We start from the raw sequence: 27,946 nt of genomic DNA, 5'->3' as shown, positions 1-27,946 counted from the left end.
CAGAACCCACAAGCTGAGGTTACACTTTGAAAGTGGATTGAAAGTGCATTATTTTGCATGTGTGGAAGGGGCCTCTGTTACTTCGAGTAGTACAGCATTTGAAAGCCAATTTTGCCTAGTTTCAATAAATATAGTTATATCCTTAAATTGGCTTCTGTTAATCCAAGATCATAAAAGGTATATTTTACCAAAAATGCCAATATTTTAAAAATGTGTGCTGTATTTATCTTGAGTGTATGTGTATAAAATTACTTCTGAAGAAGTTAACATCTCCATTTAGTAAGATAAGGCACAATTTTTTAAAAGCCTGATACATGTTTGGCCCAAGAATCTCACCAAATTTAATTGCTGCCATTTCTTGTAGAGTCTTGCTTCATTACAGTTCCACTGCTAGGGTGAAGTGACAAAAATCAGAATTTTATTCCTAGGACGTCTTGTTAAGAATAACTGAAAGCACTGGTTGGTTACTTTCTGTCAGTCTCAACGAGAATGGCAGCAACATGTCAGAAGATGTTAAATGTTAAAGCAGACAGAATTATAATAGTAACGAGACAAGTGAAGAGCTCTGTATATTCTAAATAAGAAAAAAGCAAGGTATATCCGTGAAACTAATCAAATATGGAGAAGTGTAATCACAGAATCCAAGAATTATTAAGATGTATTCACAACAACCATCAAAAGATAATAATAAAATATGAACTTTTGGATTTTGCTGTTGTGCTTGTAAAGAGTTGCCCCCTTATCTGAAGAAGTGAGCTGTGACTCACAACAGCTCACACCCTGCCTGCAATATTATTAGTCTTTAAGGTGCTACTCGATTCTTGTTTTTTCCACCCCTCACCTATTTTAATATGATAAGCTACATAAAGAAAACTAAGTGGTAAAAATGAGGGAAAATAGGAGGTTTCTTGATTTTATAAGGCACCCTAGGTTTTTCACAACTCCTGGTTTTTGCACAGATCAAGAAACCAGTCCAAGGATGATATCTGCAGTTGTATGCAAGAGTTGCATTATGGCCTTAAACAACACTACCAGTTGAAACATCGCCTGCAGGAAACAAAGATCACTTTCTCAGAATGAAAACACCTGAGGCTTGATTAATGGTAATGGCTGGTATGACTGGAGCCACCTGCGGGTTAATGAGGGAAGTCAGATAAGGTAGGGGAAGGTGCGGAGGAGAAGCTGGTTCTTTTTCTCCGTATGCTGTGAGGCTTGCTTTGTTATGAATTATTTGCTCCTTCCTGATTATCTAAGAGGACTTTCTGTCTCCTGTTCCTAAATAAAAAACAAAACTGATTGCAGGAGTCTGTAGTCTGCTTCTTATATGGTCTATAAAGCTACTGAAAGGCCAGAATGACAGCACGGGCTCATACACGGTGGCAGCAGTATTGCTACCCTTGGCTACTCTGCAAAATTGAAAGGGTGAGAATCGGTTGCAGAACATCTCTGATTCACCAAATTTAATCTTGTGTGGTTTGTCTTGGATGAAATATTATCTTCCATATGGACCTTCTTCTGAGGAGGAGGGAGTATCAAGAAGGTTCTGAGCATTTGGAGAGAAAGGAAGAGTACCTGATTGGTTGCCAACCTGCCTAGAGAACTTCAGAGTAACTTTTCCTGTTGCCCCTGACACTTTGCAACTTGTGTGGTTCTGTTCAAGCAATCAGAGATGGGACTGCCAGTCCATTTTGTGAATGTTTGAGACTCGTTGCCAACCTGCCTGGAGAATTCAAGAGCAATTTTTCCTGCTGCCCCTGGGACTTTGCTATCTGTTTGTTTGGAGCTTGGAGCTGGAACTGTTGAAGTGCTGTTCCAGATCTGCAAGAAGATGATCCAGGAGAAAGGGGATTCTGATTTGTAATGTAGTTTTGGCTATTCTGATTGCATGACATGGAAATGTTTGTATTTCTGGTTGCTGAAATGTAAACTTGTACTTGTAAGGTCTCTCCATTTGTATAAATGATATGGAGCCTTCAGGTTAAGGTCTCTCTTCACCCATATAAAGCTTGTTTCAAGGAACTTCACCCATATAAAGCTTGTTTTAGTTGCCTTTAGCAACTAAGCGTGGGGATGCTTAGTGTCAGCCATATGAGTGAGGGTGAAATTTTGGATAAACTGCCTTTAGGGGTGAGAAATCCTTGGATGTATGTCTTATATGTATTGTTTTAAGTTTGTATATTTTAAAATTGACCCAGGTCTCCTTTTATGTATGTTGAAGTCCTGTTTGACCTGTTTTTAAAAAAATTCTTTTGGGAGGGTGTACTGGATGGGGTTTATTCCCAAAACGTGTAGAGCTTGTCTCCCGGACATGGGAGGGTGTCAAGATTACTCTTCTTGAAGAATGTTGCTGCTGGATGAGGTTTATTCCTGAAGCTTGTAGAGCTTGTCTCCCAGACATGGGAGGGTGTCACTATTAGTCTTCTTGAAGGGTAGAAGTCAAGGAGCCAGCTGAGGGCACTCCTGTGAAAGAAGAGAGTTAGCTGCTCAGTTGTATAATGGCACAGGCTCATACAAGGTATCTACTCAATTTGTTTGGTGCCTCATCTCTTCCTCAATAACTGCTGTAATTGTGCAATCCAAAGGGGTGAAGGGAAGATACATTTGAAATGGTGTGACCCCTGCGCTGCCTTCATTGCCATTTGTGTCACCAAATTGGGCCCAGATGATAATGCAGGGGCAGTAACTTTGCCAGTGGGTTACCATGTGGCTCTGTGGCAGCTGAATGTGAAAGTTTTCCTTTGTACCACTGGCCTTCTGCCACATGAGGCTGCAGAGTGGAGGAGGCATTTCAGCGGCATTCCAGGGACTGAGGCCAACTTTAGTTGGTTTCCTAAGCCCTTTGGACCAGGAGCTGCACTCCTCTTAGATGAGAAAATGCAATAGGCTCTAAAAAATTTTGCAGGATCCTGGCTTTGCAAAGGGGTGGGGGGTAGCCAGTAGCCTTCTGGGAGGTGAGGACTGTGTTAATAAAGTGGAGGATTGTGGAGGCTGTAGTCCAGTCAGCCCATCTTTGCTTGGAAGGGAACCCTCTGGACAACATCTCTCAGAGTCCTTTGCTTTTTCTGGTTCATTGTTGGGAACATACTGCTCAATTAAATATATAGTTGCGCCCAGATGTGCAGAGGTTCCATCTAGTGAATAACCACAGGACACGTCTTGGAATTAAAATGGACCGCAACCCTTTTTATTGAGGCAGAAGCTGGGCAAGCAAGAGGAGCACATCTGGGCAAGCAAGAGGAGCACACCCCGACACTAACAGGATCCAATAATGTAGGTAGGCAAGCATAAACAGATTTAACACAGTTACACTTGCGCAATATTATACAATACCTAGGACTTGCCTCTCTATGTTATAGTGCTCAGTAACTGCTCAAAATATTGTGCAAGCAGAAAAGAAGTTTGAGATGTGTCACATATAACTGAGTGCAAGAGGCCATCATGGGCTTCCCTCGCACCCCGACTTTCACTTCCACAAGGGCACGCAGAAATCTTCTGGTGGATCCACGCTGTTGTTGTTACATTATCTCTGAAAAGTTACCAGAGAAACGATATCTTCTATAAACTGATTAATCTACTGTCAAAAACCTTTCTACTCCATTTCTCTCTAATGGTCTTCTGTATGGGTGAGTAAAATAAAATAAAAGATAAGAGGGAAGCTTCACTTCTGAATGAATGGAACAGTCTTTTTCACAGTCACGGATTTAGTGAGCCTTTTAGGCCCACACAAAGACTGAGATATACCAAGCTGTATTTTCAAATCTTTCCCCTACCCTTGAATGACTGACACTATTAAACAGCGAAGCAATATCACAAAGTGTTTGGGAAAGCTTCCTCACTTTCAAAAGCAGCTCACCATATGGGCTGAAGGCTGATAAACAACACAAGCCAAAAACTACTCTTGGCCTTCAAATGCAGTTGTGCAGGTTAATTTGGATCCTACCCCTAAATCTGAGATAAATATATTACATTTCTCTCACATTTTTCACTTCGCAAGAAATTAAAATGATGATCTGCTTCTGACGAGTCTAATTTTGAGTCTAAGTACTATTTATGAAGAGTACAGTGCTGGTTTTGTTAATCTGTTTACAGCTCTTCCAAGTACAGCATGATTGCAATGAAAGCACACTTGAAATATCACTCCAAAAATATGTGCATAATCTCCTATCAGAAACGAAACACCCAAGCTGCTATATTAGAGCCTGCTTTTTTTAAATTCATCAGGAGGACTCCATCGAAATCAATCGAAGGCTTCTCATGGTTATTATGAGAATCTCAGGAGAGTTGCTTGTTGATTCAATCTACAATTAAATTTAAAAGGGTGTTCCTAACCAAAACGATGACTCTTCAGGATGCAGCATTTAATTATATTTTGGGAGACACAAAATAGGTTTTATGCTATGGTACCAAGATTAAGAAAAAAAGTGAGAAATCTTATTTTCAAAAATTCTAAGCTATAAAGAAAATTATGCTTACCACAAAAAGAAAACCCATCCCAAACCACAAATGTACTCATCTGAAAATATTATAAATCTTAGGAAGAAAGTGTCTTGTCACGTGTATATGACCAGCACCCTTTTACATGCATGAAAACCTGCAGGGAGAGATGCCCTTCACCTTTTTCAACAGCCACAACACAATTACTTTGAAAAAGTGTCTAACAGCCCTATTCAAAGATGAGGCAAAAGTACTTGAGGGAGTGATGCAGTATTGAGCTGGCACGTTTGCCCTCCCCAGGGCATTTGCCCTGGCAGAAGAGGCAGCCAGGCCAGCACCCACCTACCTCTCAGCCAGAGGCATACCAAATGAAAATCATGCCTGTGGCATGACCAGCTCCACACCTCCCCACCTGGCTCCTCACCACCACTGCCCAGCTCCTTGCACCCCCCCCCCCACTGGTCCGGTTCCACTTACAGCTTCTGCAGCTCATCAGACGGGGTGAAGCTGGGATTAGACGTGGTGCTCCAGATCTCAGCAACAGTGACTCCCTCCATGCTCGATGGCAGGCAGCTCAGGTGAGCACCATGGCCACAGACCGGCTCCTGCCCTCCCCAACCTTCCTGTCAGCACGTGATCAAATGGCATGCACCCTTGGATATGTGATACCCTACGGGCAATACGCCACTGCTCTCAGCCTCACTGCAGCAAAACCCAGAAGACCGGGCTGCAGTGGGCTGCACTGGCATCCCAAATGTGAGGGGCAGGACAGGGACATTGGTCAACTCTCTCCTGATTTTGAGCCAGAAGTGCAGCACCCCAATACCACTCTTTTGTTAGTGTAAGTCAGTGATGGTGAACCTTTTCGAGACCGAGTGCCCAAATTGCAACCCAAAACCCACTTATTTATCGCAAGGTGCCAACATGGCAATTTAACCTGAATACTGAGCTTTTAGTTTAGAAGAAATGGTTGGCTCTGAGGTGCGCGTTACTCGGGAGTAAGCTTGGTAAAGCAACTGTGCAACACTTCAAACGGGTGAATCACGACCCTAGCAGGGTTTACTCAGAAGCAAGCCCCATTGCCAGCAATCGAGCTTACTCTCAGGTAAAGGATCGCACTTTAGTTCTTCTCGCCCACCCCCCCCCATGACGAACTCTGTGCGTGCGTGCCCACAGAGAGGGTTCTGAGTGCCACAGGTTCGCCACCACTGGTGTAAGTCTTGTTAGCCCTATTGGGAAAGGTTTGGAGCTTTCTTTTGTTCTCCATGCAGAAAGCCCGCTTGGAGGTAGTGGGACAGCAGTCCCACATTGGCCCCATGTTCCATTCCCTTTGACTTTCGATGGAGCTGCCCATCCTGATACAGTCTCTTTTCTTTTCCTCCAACAGATATTGCCAGTGCCGATAGCTCCTTAATCTGGTGTAGACAGTCAGCATGGTTTAGTGCTTACAGTGTTGGACTAGGATCTGAGAGAATCAGATTCAATTCCTCACTCTTCCATGAAAGCTCACTGAGTGACCTTGGGCTAGTCACACACTCTGAGACCAATCTATCTCAAAGAATAATAGTGAGAGTAAAACTGAGTATAGGAGAATTCTTTAAGTCATGTTGGAACCCTGTTAGGGAAAACGGTAGGGTATAAATGAAGTGAACAGAAACCTGTTCAGTGACACACATCTTGACAGTATGCAGCCATAGGAAAGTTTTTTAAAAACAAATGGGGCATTGCTAATTTAAATCTTATACTGACCACATTCCTGATTGTTCATGTGATGAGTTGGATCAAGCTAGCTTTTTAACTAAATCTCGCCTAATTTTCCTCCTTACTTCAACCTCCACCCCATATGCCTTATCCATGCAGATCCCATGCTCCCCACAATAAGGCTTTTTGAAGGTCTTTTTAAAATTTCAATGCAATTTCCCTTTACCTTTCTCAGAAGTCTGGCATTTTCTAATAAGTAATGGATAACTTCCTTGAATAGCTATAGAGGCTGTATCTAAAGCCTGTATGTCAAAGGAGAATCATGCAAATGGATAAGGATAGACAGTCTGCATTTTGGTTTTAGAAAGCTTGGAATCAGAACACAAAGACTGGGTAGATAATTGAAATCATTAAACCATCATCTCCTGTGCACCTAATGCAAATATCCAAAGATCAGTGGATTCACATCAAATCATCACCAAAATCTTTATCTGAATTCCTGGGAGAAAAGCAGACAACTCCATTTTGACAAGAATTAAAGAACATGTAAAGCACAGCCAACCAATCCAACCTGAGAAATTGGCAGTAGCTGAACATATTCTAAACCAAGCCAGACATAGGATTTTATTGGAAGACACATAAATTCTTAACAACTCTGATAGCTACTATGTCAAACTACATAGGAAAGCCATTGAAATATTTAAACATCAAGATGGATTTGATGAGATACAGAGTCTGAAAATCAACAAAACTTGGCCACTGGAACTAAAAACACCAAAATAAAAAACCATAGACATTCAAATGTAACTGCAAACGAAAGCCACCCAGATGCTAATTCAGTTGCAAATATAGTTGCAGGTACAGTTGCAAAAAGTGATTGCAAAAGCAGCTGCAGATATGATTGTAACTACAAATGAACTCTACCTGGACACATGCAAATGTGCCTCAACTCCCTCCTACCTGGGTGGTGGACAAAACACGCACCCCACCACACAATCACTCTGCACTGTTCCATCAGCATGAGATGCCAACCATAGATGCAGGCAAAATGTTAGGAGCAAAAGCTACCAGACCACAGCTCCATTCCCCAAAATCCCATAACAGCCAACATGTGGCAACCTTTGTTGTCTGGTATATCTAGCGAAAATAGAAAACTCCATGTCATAAGTGCAAAGTTTAGACCAGATTATACATCACCTTTAATAGTGTAGCAAATGTCTCAGATTTTGTAATTTACTATTTACATTATGCAGACTGTAAAGGAAGATCAACAACTTTTCAATAGAATTGACTGTGTATTAATCAATTTAATCAAATAGAGATAGCACATCAGAGGTTGAGGGGTCAGTTTCCCCAAGCGGGACTTCTACTCTACGATTCCTTTTACTTCTTCTTTAGGATGTGGCTAAGGTAAGGGATTATAGGTTGCTTGAGCGAGTAGCGAGTTCAATTAGTGGATTGGTTTGGTCCAATTTTGCACCAAGCAGCATTTACAATCCATTTGGGCTGTCTAGACTGACAGAACGGAGACTTGTACTCAAAGCCCCAAGGGGTGAGTTAATTACAAATTAAAACTAATTAAATTGAAGTACAAGCTAGGGCTGGGGAGAAGTGGCTGGTTTATCAGTCTCTGGAGCCTGGACAAGGTCAGGGGTTTTTTTTGTTTATTTCATTAGTACATTTATATTTTAGTGTTTTCATTTGATTTTTTAAAAAATAAACCCTAAAGTGGCTTCTCATATATAGAATAGATGGAAATAAACAATAACAATCATCCAGTTTATTGGCATTGCCAAACAAATCACTCAAATGATGCTCTCCAAATCAGATAACGTTAGAATTGGGAACAAAATATTATTGTCAAGGCCCTCTACAGCAGTTTTCGGATTGGGCCAGAAGGTCTGTGTAGATGGTGCCAATTGCAGCTCTTGAATGATGCGGCTTATAACTCAAGGGCCATCAGGTAAATAAACTATCTCACTCATATCTGTCATTCATATCTCAGATAGCACTGGTTACCTAAAGGGCTTTTTTTTTTTTTTACAACCTGTACATGTTCAGATTTCTGAAAGGCACAAAAGTCTCCAGTGCTTTCCTTTCCCAAAAACCACCCGGCATAGATCACCAAGATTTTTTCGCTGCATGTAAAGGAGAAGAGACCAAAGCAAAGGTATTTGTAAGTAGACAAGCAGTATAGGGGGCATCCAACCGTGGAATGTTCATACAGAGCAGCTGCTCATATGTCAAATTTTACTGTCCAGTTATTATGCATTCAATCACATATAGAGGTAAGCAGAATTGGAGGTGGATATACTACAGATGGCTGACTCCCCAGATGGTTGCATGTCAACTGCTATAGATTACAGTTGTTTGTATTTCCCACAGTCAAACTGTTAATATTTTTAAAGTCCAGCTTTCTTACTATGTGGGACCCAACTCTGTTTACAAATAAGAGTAAAATAGGAAGCCCCACAAAGTAAACCACACCAATCGGACAACTGAAGCAAATTGGTACACAGAAACAGTTCTTGAAAAACTGTTTTTGTTTCTTTCTGAGAGACAGATTATCAGGGCTTTCTTTAGGACATTAGAATGTTGTTCCATAGTGTGGGGCCCCCACTAAAAGGGCCTTTTCTAGGGCTGTTTTGCTTTTTGAGGGATACGTACCGGTGGCCACAAGACAGCAGAACTACCAAAGCATGACTTGCAATCTGACCTGACTTGGATCGTCGACTGCTCGGCCGCCGCCATTGCCAGCGGCAGCCATACCACAAGAATCAACCCACCCTGTCCCGCAAATGACCCGGTGTCGAGCGCGGCAAATTCCTCAGTTTGGCTGCAAGGAAGTTTGCAACGGTTCCCGATCCTGTGCCGGTGCTGCCCTGTCCCAGGTTAGCCAAAACGCTAAAATGTCAGTCTTTTTTCCAAAATTGGAATTGTGCGAAGACCACTGGAGCAAAACCAATTTATTTTTCCCACCCCGTTGCCTGATCTCCCTGCATGTCAGTTTCATTTCTGCTGAGTTACTGCCTGCCCTTTCCAAAACATCCCCCAAACAAGTTTTCTGCCCTTTGACTGCTCTTTCAGGAGCCAGGCAAGTGAGCCCATGTGAGAAAACATGAGTGATCACCCTGTTCCCACTCACTGTCACCAAGCACTGCTCGCTAGCCAAGCCAAAGCCCGGATAGCCCAGCCCCACAGCTCTGGGCTCACATTCCCAATGGGGTCAGGGGTGGGGGGAGGGAGGGAAGCGCCTGCTTGGCAGGATGCTCTCATTCCATGACAGCACCAAATGCCAGTCAAATGTTATTTAGTATATCGGGGTGGTGATAGTGAGTGTCTCGTGCTGTGGTTTCTTGCACACCTTTAAATGTGGATGGGACATAGTGCTCTGCCCAGTATTGGTCAAAAGCTTTTACTTTTTATAGCACAACATGCTTGCTGTGTTGCTCACCGCACAGGCTCCTTTCCAAAGCTAGAGAAAAGGTGTGTGTGTCCTGCTTGGTTTTCTTGCTGTTGTTGTGGATCCGTCAATAAGAAGCACTGCCTTTGCGGGGGAAGAGCAAAACAGAATGGAGCACACCGGGGATGTTTGAGGATGCATGCTGCATCTTTATTATAAAAACAAAAAAGCTGGGCTTGTGCAAAAGAAATTGGAGTATTTCCTCCTGGTCTTAACTTGATTCCTTTATAGAAATGGGCACCCATGCGAAGGGAGAGACTGGGATAAAATAGACCTCATTTTTAAATTCTGAATGTAACCCTGTAAAACTATGCTGTGTGGAATCAACCAAAGTCTGCATTATATAGCCTGCAAAGGAGCAGCAGTGGTGTAGTGGTTAAGAGCTGGTGCATTCTAATCTGGAGGAACCGGGTTTAATTCCCCCCTCTGCCGCCTGAGCTGTGGAGGCTTATCTGGGGAATTCAGATTAGCCTGTACAACACACACCAGCTGGGTGACCTTGGGCTAGTCACAGTTCTTCGGAGCTCTCTCAGCCCCACCTACCTCACAGGGTGTTTGTTGTGAGGGGGGAAGGGGAAGGAGTTTGTAAGTCCCTTTGAGTCTCCTATGAAAGAGAAAGGGGGGGATATAAATCTAACTCCTCCTCCTCCTCCTCCTCCTCCTCCTCTTCTTCTTCTTCTTCTTCTTCTTCTTCTTCTTCTTCTTCTTCTTCTTCTTCTTCTTCTTCTTCTTCTTCTTCTTCTTCTTCTTCTTCTTCTATATTGATTAGAGTTTCGAGGATCCCAGATCTGGGGGAGTAACCCAGGATCCAAATCTCCACGTGCCTTTGGGAGCCTCACCTTGGGCTGAGTATAGCTTCTCTCTAATTCCTTCCTTAATAAAGTTATTCTTTTGGAGGAGGTAAAATGGAGGAGATGCAGAGAAAGACAGAATAAAGAAGTAAATAAATAATAAATATAGCTGGAGGTGGAAAAGAAGAAATATGTCAGGGCTTTATACAGGCATGACATCCCCCCCAAGTGCAGGTAATCCCATTTTCTCCAGCCCAGCAGCTGAAACCTCACCACACTCTTTCCCAGCAAGCAGGCTGCTGCGGGGAGGGAAGAAGGGAAAGCTGACAGTAGGAATGGGGGGAGAGATAAAGGTAGGTTGCCTGATGGGTAGAAAAGAGAGAACTGGAAGCAGGAGATGAGAAGAGAAATGCATCTTACCGTGACATGTCTCTGAAGATGCCAGCCATAGATGTGGGTGAAACGTTAGGGAAAAAAACCCCACCAGATCATGGTCACACAGCCCAGAAAATCCACAACAGCCAGATGGGGAGAGACTTTGAGAGTTTTCAGAAAAGATAAAGAGGAAATTGTAGAAGGGACGGAAATAAGATCCCTCCACAAGTCCTCGTGAACAGGGCAATGCATTCCACAAAGCTGAACCAAAAAAAATGATGGAAAAAGGCAATTTTAACCTGTAGCCAGCAGTCTCAATCCCCCCCCCCCAACTGAAAAAAATGTCCTGGGGGGGGGGGGGGAAGGAATAATTTCAAGATGTCCAGTCATAGCTGCTAAAAGGAAAAAATCTTCTTCAGGTATTTAAATCTCACCTAACCCTTCCATTGTAGTCTGCCTATTATTTGTTTGTTTGTTTGTTTGTTTGTTTATATCTCACCCTCTCCCTGCAAGGCATTATGAGGTCCAATACCCTCAAATCCAAATTTAACTGATTTTTAATGAATACCCCTTTCTTGCAAATCTCTACAGTGAAATGGGTCTCTTCTACCGCCACATATCAAATTTCTCTTCTGTCACTGCATAATTTTTCTTGCTGTTCCAAATTAATATACTTTACAAAATAGAACTTTGCCAAATAAATTAAACTCTGTTTGCTTCGGTGTTCCTGACAGGCCTCCATTTATTTCTGTCCAGTTCTCTGTGGGCTTTAAGAACTCTTTATAGACTTCTCAGTTGCTTCACAATCACATCAGATCTTTGTTCCTGAATGAGAAGCAACTGAAAGGCCAACGGAAGCCAGAAGATGTCAAGAACTGGGCTGCTGCAACACCGTGCCACCTATTTGATAGGTGCTAATGGATTGGAAATGGGCAGGAACATGGTTCCCCCCGCCCTGCCCCGCCCCAGCCTGCTGCTTAGAAAACAGTCAGCCTAAGCAGACTGGAGGGGACAATGATCTGACCTGCTCTTCACCTGTGAGGGAGAAAATGATGCCTGTCTTTGTGGACAAAGTCTGAACATGAATGTTCAGACTTTGAAACAGGAGTGAGAAGAAGAAAGAAATACAATACACTGTGACACATAATCCCTTTTCCTCCCCAGTACTTTATACTTGCTCTTTGGAATCCGTCAGCTCAGTGTGAGTAGCAATACGTTTGCCTAATCATCAAGTGATTTATTATTATTATTATTATTATTATTTATTATATTTATAAACCGCCCTCCCCCGAAGGGCTCAGGGCGGTGAACAGACAAATAGCTAGAGCACAATAAAATCAGTAATCATTAAATAGATCTGCTCTTATACATTTTAAAAATCAACCCCGCTTAAAAAATGCAGCTGCCCAACATCAGGTGCTAATGGCAACAGCCCTACTAATAGATCCCCTAAAAAAGGGGGGAGGGGAAGAAGAGAAGAGGGACAGCAGGGTCCACAGATGTTAAAAAGGGGGGGGGCCATCAATTTATGTGAATAATAAGCATTTTTCACGGCCATCAACATTTCTCAAGGGCTGGTAGATCTCATCATTTTGCATAGCACACTGAAGGGGATGATTTCACATTTTTCATTATACCAAAAGTCCTAGACTTTAAAAATCTGGGAGGCTGAAATGTTGCTTTTTTACTGCCTATGTTTCCTGTTGCCTTATGATCTGCTTCTTGTGTGGTGGCTCAGTTCAAGATACCGTCTCTCACTGACAAAATATATATCACTCTGACAGTATAGAGATATAGTGCAGATTGAGCTGTTTCGTGAGGTACGTGCAAAGCACAGTAGGTAACAGATGCCAAGATGGGGAGACCGTGAAATAGTTTTGCTGCATTTTCTAATAATGCTGTTAAAAATGTATGACTTCCATTTGATCATCAATATCTAATGCAAGTGCACTAAACATCAAAGCAACATACAGGCCTTTCATCAGCACCATCAAAAACCAGTGGACTGGATACTATTGCCCGGTTTTGTGTAAGGCTGGAAATAGCAATCAATGCTCCAGTAAAATATGGACTTTTTATTTATATATTTTACAACCTTTTTTGCCTGAAATGCTCTCCAGACTATATCATAGAAAATCATAATGGAAAAAGAGTAATCATGCAAATGCTTGTATTTTCATGTAATGCAATCTTCTTTTCTGAAATCTGTCCTACAGTTCCAATTGGATAAGCGGCAATCATATGACAATGTTTGGAACCAAACAGATAATGTAATCCATGGGTCTCCAGCATGGCACCCATAAGCACTGTATGCTTATACCAATACCTTGGAACAAATGTCCCCAAACACAGGCAATTTAATTATCTGGGGGGCAGAAAAATCACCCCCATGCCCCTCCTCCTTCACCCCACTCCAGGTCCATGCTATCCGTGACTGTGAAAGGCTGTGTGGGAGAAGACGCACAGCTTGGAGGGCGCGACTGGCAAAGGCAAGCTGGAAGCGTTGAGTCAAGTGCCTCACTCCCTAAGTGGCACTAGGCAAGCCAGCAGGCCTGAGGACAGCCCCCACGGCGGTCAGGAAGACTGTAAATGGGGCCGGGCAGGGAGGAGGTTGAATCAGAAACAGGGGGGAAAGTGTCACAGCACGTAAGATCTGGGATCTACCACAGGGCAATTTGGCCATGAAAAAACAGCCATAATAACATCTGCCTAGGCCCAATTGGCCATGCTGGCAGGGACTGATGGGAATTGTAGTCCATAACATCTGGAGTGCCAAAGGTTTGCCACCACTGGCCTAGGCAATGTCCTAATCAGTACTAAAACCATTAATGAAAGAACTGTACTCGTTTTAGAAACATATTACAAAATTATATTTCGTTAAATTACAAAGCACAATCTAGTAAGCTACCACATGTACAACAAGAACTTAAGCCTTTTTGCAAAAAGAGCTGGTAATTTATAACAGATTAATGAATGTGGGGTTAAACACATTGCTCCCTCTTTAAGCACCAGTACCTGTTCAAAGGTAGGTTCAACCATCTACTCTCTCAAGGAAGCCTTCCCTGTCTCCAGGTCCCACTCAGCCACCCACCCCCCTCCAGCATATTCAAGAAACCAGGAGGAGGACTCCAAATTGGTACAGATGCAAGAGATTTTAACTGCAAAGTGCTAAACAAATTGGTCACAGCAGGCCACCATGGGAAATTTCTGGAAATTTGGAAATGAAATTTAGAGAGGGTAGAGTTTGGAAGAGGAAATAAAGCTCAGTAGAGATCTAGTACAACTGCCATTTCCTCCACAGGAACTCATTTTTTCAGTCTAGAAATAAGTTATCATTCTGGGAAATCTGAAGTATGCCCCCCCGCTCAAGGTTGATAACTTTACAGTCCACTTCCTCCCACAGACAAGATCTCAGTAAATTCCTGACCACTCAGAAGAAATAGGAACCTTATCAATATAGATAAAAGGAGGGACTAGGAGGAAAGGTTAAAATGTTGTCAATGAAGAGAAAGGAAGGGGTTAGGAAGAACGGTAAAAACATTGTGGAAGGAAAGGGGATGGGGAGAAAAGTGGGAATGCTGTCAATGGGGAGAAAGGGAGGGGCTGGGAGAAGGTAAAAATATTGCGGATGGGGGAATCAGACCAGCAATCAGACCAAACTTTACTACACTTTACTGTGTTTTGTAGTCTAAACAGCACTCAACAGTCTCTATTGGATGACCTGTGTCCTTCAAGACACCTCCTGGCTCACTTCCTTCCAGACCTAAACGATCCTCATCTTCCAAGATCCAAAAGTAATTTCTACTACAGAATCTGTTCACGCGAAGACTTTATTGTTGTTCATTTGTATTCACTCTCTAAAAGCAAAATTAAGAACTCTTACAGCTACTGAAACTCTGGCAGGTTGAAGTTCTAATTTTTCCTCAGACATCCTTAGGGTTACATTTTTGTTCATTTGTAGCATAGCACTGTTATGCCTAGTTGTTCTCATCAGATTTTTTTTAAAACTTGGAACAAAACATCCTTATATGTTCCATTTCCTCAAAATGGTAATGGTAACCTGTTTCACTCCGATAATTATTTTTAAGAGGCAGCATTTCAGGGGGATTCTCAGTTCTTCTCCTAGAAGTTTTAGGTGCTTCTTGCCTTTCAGGATCTTAAGTTCCTCTGCATCACATTGAGTCTGGGAAAAAGTTTTTTCCACATATCTGTTTTTTCCTCTATCTGTTCCATATAGAACCAAGACAACTACTGGACTCAGACTTTAAACTAATATCCAGATAAACATGAATACTTCACTGTTCTTGTTTTTTAATAGGAACAGCACCTAAACCAGTGGTGGCGAACCTATGGCACAGGTGCCAGAGGTGGCACTCAGAGCCCTCTCTGTGGGCACATGTGCACAGAGTTTGTCATGTGGGGGGAATTGCTCCCCCCCCCCCCCCCCACACACACACACATCTAGGCAAGCCTGGGCCACTGGGCTCGATTATTAGCATTAAACCTAAGACCTAGTTTTGGGGAAGCAGTATAGGTAACCCTGTTAAGCGCTGTTAAACCCCACTGATTTTCATGCGAAGAACTAAAGCATGAGTAAGCTTGGTTGCCGGCAATGGGGCTTGCTTCTGAGTAAACCCTCCTAGGATTGTGATTCACCTGTTCGAAGAGTTACACGGTTGCTTCAAAGCAAAGCCATCGACTACCACCAAGCTTACTCCCGAGTAACGCATGCCTTGGAGCCAACTGCTTTTTCTAAACTAAAACCTAAGTATTCAGGTTAAATTGCCGTGTTGGCACTTTGCGATAAATAAGTGGGTTTTGGGTTGCAATTTGGGCACTCGGTCTCGAAAAGGTTCGCCATCACTGACCTAAACTCTGCCTGCCTAAAAAATACTCAGCAGTCCCTATTTTTTCTTTCTCCCTCCTATTCTCTCTGGCCGTTTCCTCACGGCCACGCTGCAGGGGTGCGTCAGCATAAACGGCGCCGACGCACCCCTTCCGGGACCGTTCGCACAGACTGGATGCCTGGATTTATGAACTGAATGAACTGTTAACGATTCCCACACATCTGATAAAATTACTTTATCAAGAAGCAAAACAGGTTGCTTGAAACAATCCCTTATTTGACCCTACATGTGTCTTTTATCTTCCTCTGCTATTATGGTGTGATAATCCAAAACCTTTCTCCCTTGAGAATCTGTTCTCCATTAACCAAATGAAAAGCTTGACTTGTTCGTGTCTCTTTGACTTCTTGTACGAATTCGTCGCCAATGAAATCTGGAATTTTGTGACGCTACAGTTTGAGTCTGTCAGTCCAATGACCTCAGAAAGGAAAAATTCATGAATTAAATATAGCACAGGGCTTCCTTGGAAAGCAAATAACTAATTCATAAAGCATTTAAAATATTTGTTTAATTTAAATATGGTAGCAGCAGTTTTCAGTTTCCAAACAAGTCTTATTCTTGGGGGACAGTGGAAGGAACAGAATTGGGGGCCATTTAAGGCACTGAGGGGGTGGTGAGAAAGACATGCCATACCCACCCACTCCATATCTCCTTCACCCCTGACTACATTGTTAGTCTCTAAATCAATACATTAGCTTTTTTATTCGATCATGCCAGTTCCCTCCTTATTTTAGCTTCTGTCATCACATGCTTTCATAACTGCAGGTCCCATAATCCCCATCATACCCTTTTTGGTGCTCAAAGGGAAACCATCCTTACATTTTTTATATCAGAAAAATGTGGTTGAATCCACTCTATTTTTCTTCCAAAGCATTTTATGTTTAAGGTATTTTGATACTGCTTACCAGTCTTTTGCTGCTGACTGCTTCTAGATATTTTACTACTTCTTGCTTTTTTAAAAAAATGAATCTTGTTTTATAGCTTTAAAAAATTATTTATAATCCTTTCATGTAAAAACAAAAGAAGGGTCTTATGGAACTTTAAAGATCAATACATTGATTGTAGCTTTGTGATCTTGTTGCTGCACCAGACTATCATGACTACCGACTGAAATTACATTTTTGCAGTCACAGGGCTTTCAGCAGAGAATTTTAAATGAAAATGTGTTGTATTGCAATGAATCAGTAGAGTAATAAAAGAGCAGAGATGTGAGTTAGCTGTTTTGAATAACTTTACTAGATAACAAAATAAAGTTACACTAAATATAGGAACAGCAAACTCCATCTATTCAAGTGCTCAGTCTGGGTATTTGTGCAGTCTCTGTGCCTGTGGGGTTGTCTTCCTTGCAGAGTTCCCTTCCATGTGTTGGCACTGTTTAGCTTCCAAGATCTGACAAGATTGGGCTATATACCATGCCACCTCCCCTCCCCTTTATGAATTAAACAGCTCCAGCAAGGTGTAGTGGTTAAAAGTGGCAGGCTCTAATCTGAAAAACTGGATTTGAGTTTAATCTTCAGTCTCAGCTGTCACCATTCTGTCTTGAATGATGCTGCTAGGAGTTTAGCCTCTTAGTAGAGTCAAAATTCCTTATGGTATTTTAAGCTTTGCTGACACACACATACACCTCATCATGTTGCTTTCAGAACCAAAGTTTCAATTTACGATTGCCTTGGTGAGATGCAATATCATGCCGTCTTCTCTAAGACTTAGTAGGGAATTAAAAATAGCATGCCATAAAATATCTTTTATTTGCAATATGAATTGAGAAGAGTCTGTCCACCATCATTGCCCTTTATATTCTGTGGCCAGGGAGAAGCTGTTAATACCCTGGCTGCCTGGCAATAGTGATCTTATGGATCAACAGAAAACCAGTGGCGTATTTGCCTAGGGACATGAGGAACCTTATGTCCCCGGGCGCCCCCTAGTGGAGGACGTAAAAATTTCAGGTTTGTTTGTGTGTGTTTTCTATTTTTTAGTGTTTTTCTGTTTTTTGCCTGCAGGGGGCGCAGTTCTTAGGCTAGCAGCACCACAATTTCAGGGATTTTTCAGGAGACTCTCCTGATGATACCAACCAGGTTTGGTGAGGTTTGGTTGAGGGGATCCAAAGTTATGGACTCCCAAAAGGGGTGCCCCTATTCCCCATTGTTTCCAATGGGAGCTAATAGGAGATGGAGGCTACACCAAATTCAGGTTTTGTCCCTGGGCTCCAGTTTGCCTGGATACACCTCTGCAGAAAACCCTTTTCTTTTTAGATAATGGGTCAGGAGAAGTTTTGGAGTCAACTATCAGGTTCGTTCATATTGTTATTATAAAGCGTTCTCAATTATATTTTGTTTTAGACCTGGTTTTTCTTGATGTTTTATTCCTATATGTATATTTTAATTTTGTACATGTATATAAATTTTCTTAATTGTATCAGATGTTCTATCTATTTTACTTGTATGCCATTAAAGGTTTCTGCTGCATCTTGTGAAGGCATTGCATCCAAGAGAAAGTGGATAGGGAGCACTTTTTCTCCCTGGTCTAGACAAAAGAGTTTGGGTCACCCAATGAATCTGATGCCCAGTAGGTCAGGACAGACAAAAAGAGATGCTCCTTTATTCAATGGAAAACAGAAGTGTAGAATTCACTGCCAATGGATGTAGTAATGACCACAAGCATGAATGGCTTGAATGGAGAATTAGATGCAAGATAGGTCCATCAATAGTTGGTGGTCACAATGACTAAAGGAAACATACACAAAGGCAGCAAACCTCTGAATACTAGTGCTAGGGAGGCAACACCAGGGAAAGGCCTTTCTGAATTGTTAGTTTGACCTTCTGGGATAAAGCATTGGCCACTCTTTGAAGCATGATGGATGGATCACTGGTCTGCATAAGCAGGGTTCTTCTTATGACCGAAGTTGAAAGAGGAGATGGTAAAGTCCACTCTGTTGAGTTTCACTTCACATGTGGAACTCTAAGTCTAGACCTGTATTATTGTCTGTGGTTGTTGGTGGTTAAAACTTAAAATGCTGGTGGTTGTTGGCACTATGAGAAACAGGCTTTGCATTATACCTTCTTTGATGTCTTGCTAAATTGAAAAAAGTATAAATGACTGTATCTGATGTTGTATGTAAATTTTGGATGGGATGTTTTGAATGCAAGTTGGGTAGGAGCCACAGAAGGTTATTCAGTATAGTGTCTACTTGGCATTTCTTTCTGTCCTGCATAAATTTTCAGTTGTCTCTGAATAAAAAAGCAGAGATCTAAATGTTTTCCTTGTCAGAGCTGGTACCAATTAATGAATAAAGTCCAGACAGCATAGTTACCATCACCTTTGAGAACCTCCTTCTTTGAATAACATGAAGACATATCTGGATTGGATTCAGAAATAAGATTCTGGACAACATAAACCTACTCCTTTAATAACAAAGTACTGTCTTATCTTCTGAATCCCATGGCAAAGGACCAAAGTCTCTTCCATATCTGTGCTTTCTACATCCCCAGTGGTTATGAGAATTTAGATATTTGGGTTGACTCCAGCACCAAAATCTTTGTACTATAAAATCACAGGGCAATTTTTTCACCACTGGAAACCAAATCAATAACTGTACGATCTACATGCTCCTTGGCGGATTCCAGATCTTTCTTGGCAATAAACAAAAGAATGATTGCTATCTGGGGAACTTTGGTGAAAACAGTATGAATTTCACGTCTGTGCTAATCTCTGGGAGACTCATTTTCCTGAAATGAAAAGCTATTCCTACAGAAAGTTCTTCTCTTTTACTTCTTGGTTAATTTCCTGTGGGAAGAGTAAAGCAGCTTGCCTTACAGAAAACAGGGAAAATTCTGCATCTAAACAGTGAACAGCTTTTAAAAACCCTGTGTTTGCTGTGTGTGATTTCAAAATATATTCACTGCTGGTTTTATAATTAACACCGGACTAGACTAAGTGCCATGGCTTCTAATCTGACCTTTCACCATTTTGTAAAACATAGTTAATTTCCACAACTCATAGGCCCGTTCCACACGGGCCTCACAAGTGGGGGTGCACCAGCATACTTGCCACCAGTGCACCCCCCACATAGTTTGTATGGTGCCCTGCGAATGGCCCCGGTGCCCCAGTGGCCTGCGGGGCTGCATTTGCACAGGCATGCCAATGCAGATCCATCTTACCTTGTCACCCAGCCGCCGTTGAACTGGAGAGGCCAGGGGACATGCTTCCATGGTTATGGCAATGCCTCCAGGGCAGGAGGCCAGGAGGAGTGTCCCCTGGCCTCTCCAAAGCAATGGTGGCTGGGGGACAAGGTAAGAGGGATCTGCGCTAGCCCAGGTTAAATGCCAGTGTCCACCTGGTGCTATTCGCTCAGCACCGGGTACACATCAGCATTTTCCAAAAGACTTGCTCAGTGAGCAAGTCCAAAAAACACCATTGTGGGGGGAATGCACCACTGCCATTGTGCTCCAGCAGTGGTAGCGGTGCAAAGTCCTCCCCCACAACAGCGTTTTACTGGCACCACGCCAGTCTATCTGGCCCATGCAGAACAGGCCATAGTGAAAGAAGAACAGGGATCCAGTTTTGCATCATACCAAGTTGAACAAAAGTTGCTTTCGGTTACCAATTTTAGTGTATTGTATATTTGTAGGATTTTATATTGTATACTAGTAAGGCTATAAGGCTTTAGTGTGCATTTTAAACAAAAATATATTGCACATTTTGAGTGTAACCAAATATATATAATTCATAGTAGTATAAGAAGATTCATTTTATGTAAGCATTTTAAGTAAGCAAGAGCTAGATACATATTTGAATAGTACTTTATACCTATATGTTTCCTGATGTGTTTGACAGTTGAACCCCTAGATCAGTTCTTACCATTGGTGGGTTCTAAGCTGTACAATAAAACATTCTCTTCATCTACCTTTCGTTCTCCATACATAATAATATTTCAATGACTGCCTGTTTGCTTCCCAGCCCAATTCAAGTGCTTTAAAGCATTTTAAAACCCTAAATAGTTTAGGGCCAGGATACCTAAATGGTAGCTTTTCTTTGTACACTAGAAGTTTCATTGATGATGCAACAGGTGAAGCATTGGAAGAGCAAGGTAGTAGGAGGAACAATCTCCTTTCCCTTTGGCCTCCTGGCTAGCCAACCATATAACAGCATAAACAGGATTACTGCAGCGGATTCCGCATGAGCCAAAAATAGCCATGTGAAAACAGCATAAACCCTTTTACACTGTTTTAAACCATTTTACACCGTTTTCACACCGCTATTTTTGGCCAATGCAGAATTAGCCTGTGTTGAAGACTGTAGTATCTGGGGAGTGGGTGGTCAAGAACAATGCTGAAACCACACTGTGGCAGTTTTCTGCAGCGAGTTCCTTTTAAAAACTTCACTAGGAGTCGTCACTTTCCTGTCTTTCCTACTGCGCTGGGGATTCCTATGGGAAGAAAGTTTTTGGTTGGAATTTGACTGGAAGTTAATAGCCACTCAATCCTGTAACTAACAGCTATGGTGTGAGGTAAATTTAACAAATAAACTATTTTTTTAAAACAGAAGAAGATGGTTTACTGAGTACAGGCTTAAGAACAGAGATAAATATAACACTTAGCATGGAAGTAAGGATTAAACTGTCAAAATCCCAACTGTGCCAACATGCAACTGGGCAAAACCAACAACTGCGCATACACATGCCTTATCTGTTGTGGTCCCCACCTTGTGCAATAGTCCGCCTGAGGAAGTCAGGAAGGATTCCACTAGTGTATATGATTTGCTGTAAGTTGGACCCTGCTATGTCATTTTGCTTCATTTAATGTATCATGTTAACATTTATGCTTTGCTTCAGTGCTCTCTTTTAAAATTTCTGGTTGGTTCTACAACCTAAAACCTATCTCATAATTTACTGAAAGTGCCATTCTGTTGATTTATTGACTCACTCTGCGTAATCCACCTTGAGTCCCACTGAAAAAGGTGGTTGCTACAAATAATTTAAATAAAGAAAATGTTCTATTGTATTTTAGCTTTAAAGCATTCACAGCAACATTTATTTATGTTGTTCAGTGACCATGCTGCCACCAGAAACAAAGGCGGCACAGGAGAATGAATGCTGCTGACCTTGATTGGTACTGCATGCTATAAAACCATGCACAGTTAACACTACTCCAGCGGCAACCACTGATAAGCTGTCTCTCTAGCCACCCAGTCATAATTTGAAACTTTGAGTACTATTTCATCTTTTCTACATAGGAAACCATACTCCAAAATGAGACCAAATGTTAAACAATACTTGTCTGTTCTGCTTTGGAAAGAGCAAGGCTAATAATAAACGACATGTATTAATAAACATTATCTGCAGTTTCTGCTGCTATGCTGGAAATGAACTCCTAGCCCCTGCTGTTTAGAATGCCGTTCACAAGTGTCAAGAATGTCATTTTCCAATTCTTTATCTTTATATCTCACTCATGGGAAGTACCACTTATGTAAAACACACACATGCACGCCAACAAAAGCAAATAGATTTCCAGTGTGAAAACACTACCTGCAGTGTTATAAAATAACTACATGACAATTAAATATGTAAAAGGAAGGTTGCATTTGTTGAGGTAATAAAATAAGCCTCTTTGCATTTTCACTTGATGGTATAAACTGTGGTTCAGCTCCTGTAGAGCTGGGCAAAAGTTTAATTGTATTCAACAAACACGATAAATTCACAAGCATCTATTTGATGCAAATTATTGCCTTCCTTGTAATCTTTGGAGAAAAATAAGACAGTCTGAAAACTGACTGATGTTTTATATTTGTTGTTCACTACAGAAAAAAAAATCATTTGACTACAGAGAAGATTTGATGGAGAGTAATTGGGGGGGGGGGGGAGAAGCAGGGTAAGTGTTTTAAGATATAGATTTCTAACAGTAATCAGTCCAATTCATGTTCACTGTAAAACCATGCAGTTTTTTAAAATTCTGATAGAGCTCTTCAAAACACTTACTACATATTGCAGAACTTACATTTTCCACATGTCCTCTACCAACCCATTCTTTCAGTGAGATATTAGCTGCAAGTCCTCTTTTTTCCTGGGTTTTGGATTTCCATTCCTATGAGAAAGGTTTAGTATTTAGTATATTTCAGGTGAATGGGCTAGCTGCTATCTGAGATTTTAATTGAAATGTAATTTATGTTTTTATTGTCTATAATATGATGGAAGCCACCCTGAGCTCACAAGGGGAAGGGCAGCATACCAGTTAAATCAATAAATAGATAAAACTCCATTTCCAAGTGTGTAAAGGTCTAATTTGGATCAGGACCACAATTTGTGGGGAGGAGCTTAAGCCTGTCCTGCTTCACCATTTTCCTGACCTGAAACAGACCCAGCGGTTATTTGTCACATCAGGAGCTGCGCATGTACTGATGTGGGGCACATAGGTTTCCTCAATCAGGCAAATAGCATCCACATTTGGGAAGAGGGCACAGAAGGCAAGCCTAAAGCCCCTTGGTCATACACTGTTGACCCAATCTGAAATGGCCTTTACACAAAGTTCCGAAGGGGGTTCCGAAGGTTCTGTAGAACCTATTGTTAAAATTTCCTTTTTCACTTTTTTAATGCTTAAAATATTTTTTATTAAGTATTAATATTTTTAAAACTTAAAATAAAAGAGTGATATGAAAAATATTTTTAAAAAATACTTTTTAACAGTCATTATTTGAATCCCACCACCATCGGAACCTGTTGTTAAAATGTTTGAATCCCACCACTGCCTTTACACACTTGAAAAATGGTTTAAACCACAACCATTAAAATTCTAAATCCTGAATAGTTAACATGACGTTTATTTAGATTTTAGAACATTTATTAGCTACATTATAAGAACTCAAAACATATAATGTAAATTATAATAAAATACAAAAAACCACTCCTGCCATCATAAATAAAACTGTCATCATCGGCTTCCGAAAGACTGAAAGTGCCAGGGTCAGCCACACCTCCATTGGGAGATTGTTCCAGAATTGTGGTAATGCCACTTGCAGATGCTCCCTTACTGAAAATCTGAATGGAGAACTCAAGGAACTCAACTCAAGGAAAAATGTAACATGAAATTAACTTGAGTTGCATTAGATGACATCTTGGGAGTTCCATATTTAGAGTTTCCAAGCACAGTTGTAAACGTCTCGTTCTGTCTCACTCAAATAGGAACTATGGTCATTTCCCCACTCACCTTTAGTTGCGGGGCACTTGCGGCAAATAATCTGGGGGCCTGCTGCGTTCCCCACTACCTCAGCGACAGCAACGCAGCGATCCCAATTCTGTCACTCTCCTTCCTCCTTTGCATGCGTTATTTCAGTTCCTGTTTGGTCGAGCACTTTTTCAAAAACCCTACACTGAGCACGGGGGCACGCGGGGGAGTGGGGAAACCTGGGGGTGACTCTGGGTTCAAGTTTCCTGCCGTTGCTGGTGACGTGGAGCCCTCCATCCAATTAGGGAACGGTGGGGTGTGCGCTATGCACACGCAGCCTGAGTTTTAATTTTTTCTTTTTAACACTAAAAATCCATGTCTCCACGTCGTTCTGAGCGCAGATGGGCATAAACGTGTATTGCGTCTGTTCAAATACAAATGGATTCCTCGGCACAGCATGGAGACGTGGTTTCATCCTTTTGATCATAAAAAAATCCTGCCCCAGAACAGTGCAGCAGTCAATCAGGACAGCCCCTGAGTGGATTGTGGGGAGTCCTGCGTAGCTGCTGCGCGGCTGCAAAATTCATTTGACCAGGGGAGGAAGCTGTGGTGGGGACTGTGAGCCCGCGCTCAAAAGGTCCCACATAGTAAAGATAACTTCACATCGATCAAGAGTTCAATTTACAGACCTCGGTCAGGAACTTTGCCACTGTGAGACAACCATTAAAATCACTACAGTTTAAAAGAAGAATTACTTTATCTGACTCTGGGAGGGCCTCGATAGGATGGATGACCTGGGTTAACAAACTGGATCTTAATTTCTGGTATAACGGGCAGTGTAGAAGGATATGCAAAATAGAATCCGGCTGCCCCGGATTACAGGAACATAGCCTCTTATCGCTCGGTAAGCCCTTGAGTCGGGGATGGCATAATATTGAATCTAGCCAGCATATAGGCTCACCTATGAATGGGATTTTAGAGCCTATTTGAATAAGGCAAGTTATGATATCTCCTGAATAAGACCGCGAAGGGGCAGCTATTAGACGTGCAAGCAAAAATGTTCTACAGTAATAAGAGACTATCACATTTCTAGAGATGGAAGGATGCCAAAGAACTGGATAGAGCATAGGTGTCAAACTCGCGGCCCTCCAGATGTCATGGACTACAGTTCCCATCACCCCCTGCCAATATCATGCTGGCAGGGGATGATGGGAACAGTAGTCCATAGCATCTGGAGGGCTGCGAGTTTGACACCTATGGGATAGAGAATACTCTCTGAGCTCATATAACTGAACTGAAATAATCAAGATCTTTTGTACAACTACCATATTTATTTATTTAAAATATTTATTAGACATCTTTCCTCCTTAGAGAGCTTGAAGGCGGCTTACCCTATAAATTAAATACATACAATACACACTGATACATGACTGAGCAACAATATAATCCTAAATGGACCTGCATCCTTCTTAGTCAATTGAAGCTAAGAAGCTTAGAAGAGTGTAACTTTGCTCAAGCCTACACTGCAAAGACAACTTTGCAACAAAGGAGGAGTAAAACCCTAGAACATCAAACCAAATAGAAAAACTATAATATACATTCCAAAAGAATGAAAAAAAATACAACAGAAGTTTTGAACAGATTTTTTAAAAAATCTTTAAATTCCTGCTGTGAACTATACCACTGCAAAATAACAACTATATTCTTAATGATGCTGGTAAAGTCATAATTTTACCCTGGCATAGATTCATATTTAACTACTTTTAGACCTTACTGCTTCAGGATTTAGAATCTGAATGGCTGTGGTTTTAAAAAGTGGATACTAAAGGGTTGGGTCCTATCAGCTTTTCACTAGCGTAAGAGGCAGGAGGAGCAATTGCATCTATTCCTCTCCTCAGTACAGCTTCCTGTTCCCCATGGTTCTTTGTCCACACAGGTTCTCCAATCTCCCAATTTGGGCATGGGCGGGGGGGTTAGCCTGCTGAAGGAATGGGAAGACAAAGAAAAATCAGCCTCTGGCTGTGCAAAGCGGATAAACTGCAATACAGAAACAGTAGTCCTGATCCAACTACATTTATGTACAGTTGTAGGTTGTTGGATGTTTCCCAGCTCCAACAAGCTTCATCCAGCACCTTGGCTGTGCATAAGTATCTCCATTCAGACTACTGATGAAAGAGACAGCTACACAATTGTCGGGAGAGGAAGTCAGCCAACGGATCCCTGGCTTCTGCTCTTCATTTCCACTGTGTGCAGCATACCTCAGTACCTCAAATGTCAATTCAAGGATTATCTGAGGATAGAAATACAGCCAAGTGGTTCTGAGGAAAATGGTTGAAAGTGAAATGATGCAAAGTACTAAAATGTCATAGATTTGCTGTGGTAGCTACCGTTGAATTTAATCAAGTAGAAAGATAAGACACAATTATTCCTCAAAAGCTTAAGAAGTAGATGTTCATATTCTAAAATATGGAATTGGTTCTTTTGAGTTCTCCGCTCACTGCACACATATCTTTGTTGGATGTCCTACCAAACATATGTCCAATTTTTTTGTGATAGATTAAAAATGTTATTTTAGCCTGTCAAATCTTTGAGCTCTCCATTTCCAATAATTTCTGGGCTCCAAGTATTCTATCTTTCTGAATGATGCATATCATTTAACTCATGGGCATGAATGGGGGGGGGGGGTTGTTCAAAAAAAGAAGCAGTGATTTTTGCTGTGTTGCCAATCTTTGCTTTCAGAGTATTATTAGCAAATCCGATATACATGACATGATTGATATTTGAAGGGGGATAAAGACAGGGGTTTTTTTCCCTTGTACAGCTGGTACTGTTAAAGTTTGACTTCCTTCAAGGTCAAATGGGCATGTCCAAATTGAACATGGAAAAAAAGCCAGATGGTAAACCTAGCCTTGGAACATAAATGTTATCTTAAAAATAACAACAAATAGCTACTGTGTGGCCTTTTCATGCATGACATACTTTCTAATGCCATTGTAAGCCACCTTGTGCCCTTTGGGGGTAGGGCAGGGTATAAATATAATAAATAAAAACATACATAAATTATGCCCTCAACACAAATTTTAATGTTAATTAAAAGAAACAAATACATATTTTTTGAACTGGATGCTTGTTGAAACAGGTACCCTTCAAATGTATATTTCTAAATGTAATTTAACACATTGTGTTATACTTTGCTGACTTGTCATGTCTATTTTTTGAAGATTTTATTTTATGTGACTTTTTCCCCATACCAGTCTTATTCAGATCAATTCTTTAGTGATGTTAAATGATTGCCTTTCCAATCTTTAACAGCACAGGTCAAATATGAACAGAACCATGTTTGATAATGGCCACAGTTTTTGATTGTTTCAGATGTTTCTGGAGTTATCAGAGGAATAACTTATGTGTTACATTTCCTTTATAATGAAAAGCTGCACACATCACAATGATCTTACTGAAAACACACAAAGACATGGGATACCTTTAAACACGTGGGATACCTTCAAACAACTTGCAAGAAGAGAGCATCTTTGTCACAGTGGGACTAAAAAATGGGCAGATTGATATGAAAGTTAAAAGAAAACAACAAATAACTCTCGATCAGCCTCTATCACTCTTACAAACCTCACTTTCTCACCTCTCCAACTACCTTGCATAAATGGTGGGGGTGGGAGGCAGGGAGAGAACTGGAACTTAAGCTACTAATAGAGATAAAATAAACTCAACAGGAAAAAAAAGAAATGAGGAGTGTGAAAAAAACAAGCACAAGGTAACATAAGGAGTAGAAGGATGATGAGGAAGAAACAAATTAAAACTGCCAGCCGACTGCTAAACAGCACTGAATATGAGCACCTGGCTTAATTAAGCTGGAAATACAGAGTTGTACTTACCAGTAACTGTAGGTCATTGAGTGGGTTTCTATGCAGACACACCTTGGGGCCTGCAGGCCTGCCACAGAAAGATTTACAAGCTTTTGTCTGCTCTGCAGCATCGAAGATGGAAAATTCCTGCCCAAATGGTCATGTAATGGGAGGGGAGGAGTGATTTTGCCTCAGTTCTTCTTTTGCCGCCACGGAGGAAAGAAGTTCTTGCTTCAGCTTTTCTGATTCTTCTGTTCACACC

The 27,946-nt window shown here is 41.5% G+C and overlaps 1 long non-coding RNA gene across 1 annotated transcript; it reads right to left on the bottom strand.

The window, feature by feature from the left end:
- Window positions 1–103: 103 nt before the first annotated feature.
- Window positions 104–27,946, bottom strand: LOC125426973. The gene is made up of 3 exons (XR_007243613.1): window positions 27,715–27,946; window positions 22,661–22,747; window positions 104–2,460 (listed from the first exon to the last, which is right to left on the bottom strand). It is a non-coding gene; the product is annotated as an uncharacterized LOC125426973 (long non-coding RNA).

This window comes from Sphaerodactylus townsendi, linkage group LG02 (assembly GCF_021028975.2).
Source record: "Sphaerodactylus townsendi isolate TG3544 linkage group LG02, MPM_Stown_v2.3, whole genome shotgun sequence".
Classification (NCBI taxonomy): Eukaryota; Metazoa; Chordata; class Lepidosauria; order Squamata; family Sphaerodactylidae; genus Sphaerodactylus; species Sphaerodactylus townsendi.
The sequence above is the reverse complement of the archived record's forward strand: the minus strand, read 5'-3'. Positions and strand labels throughout refer to the sequence as shown.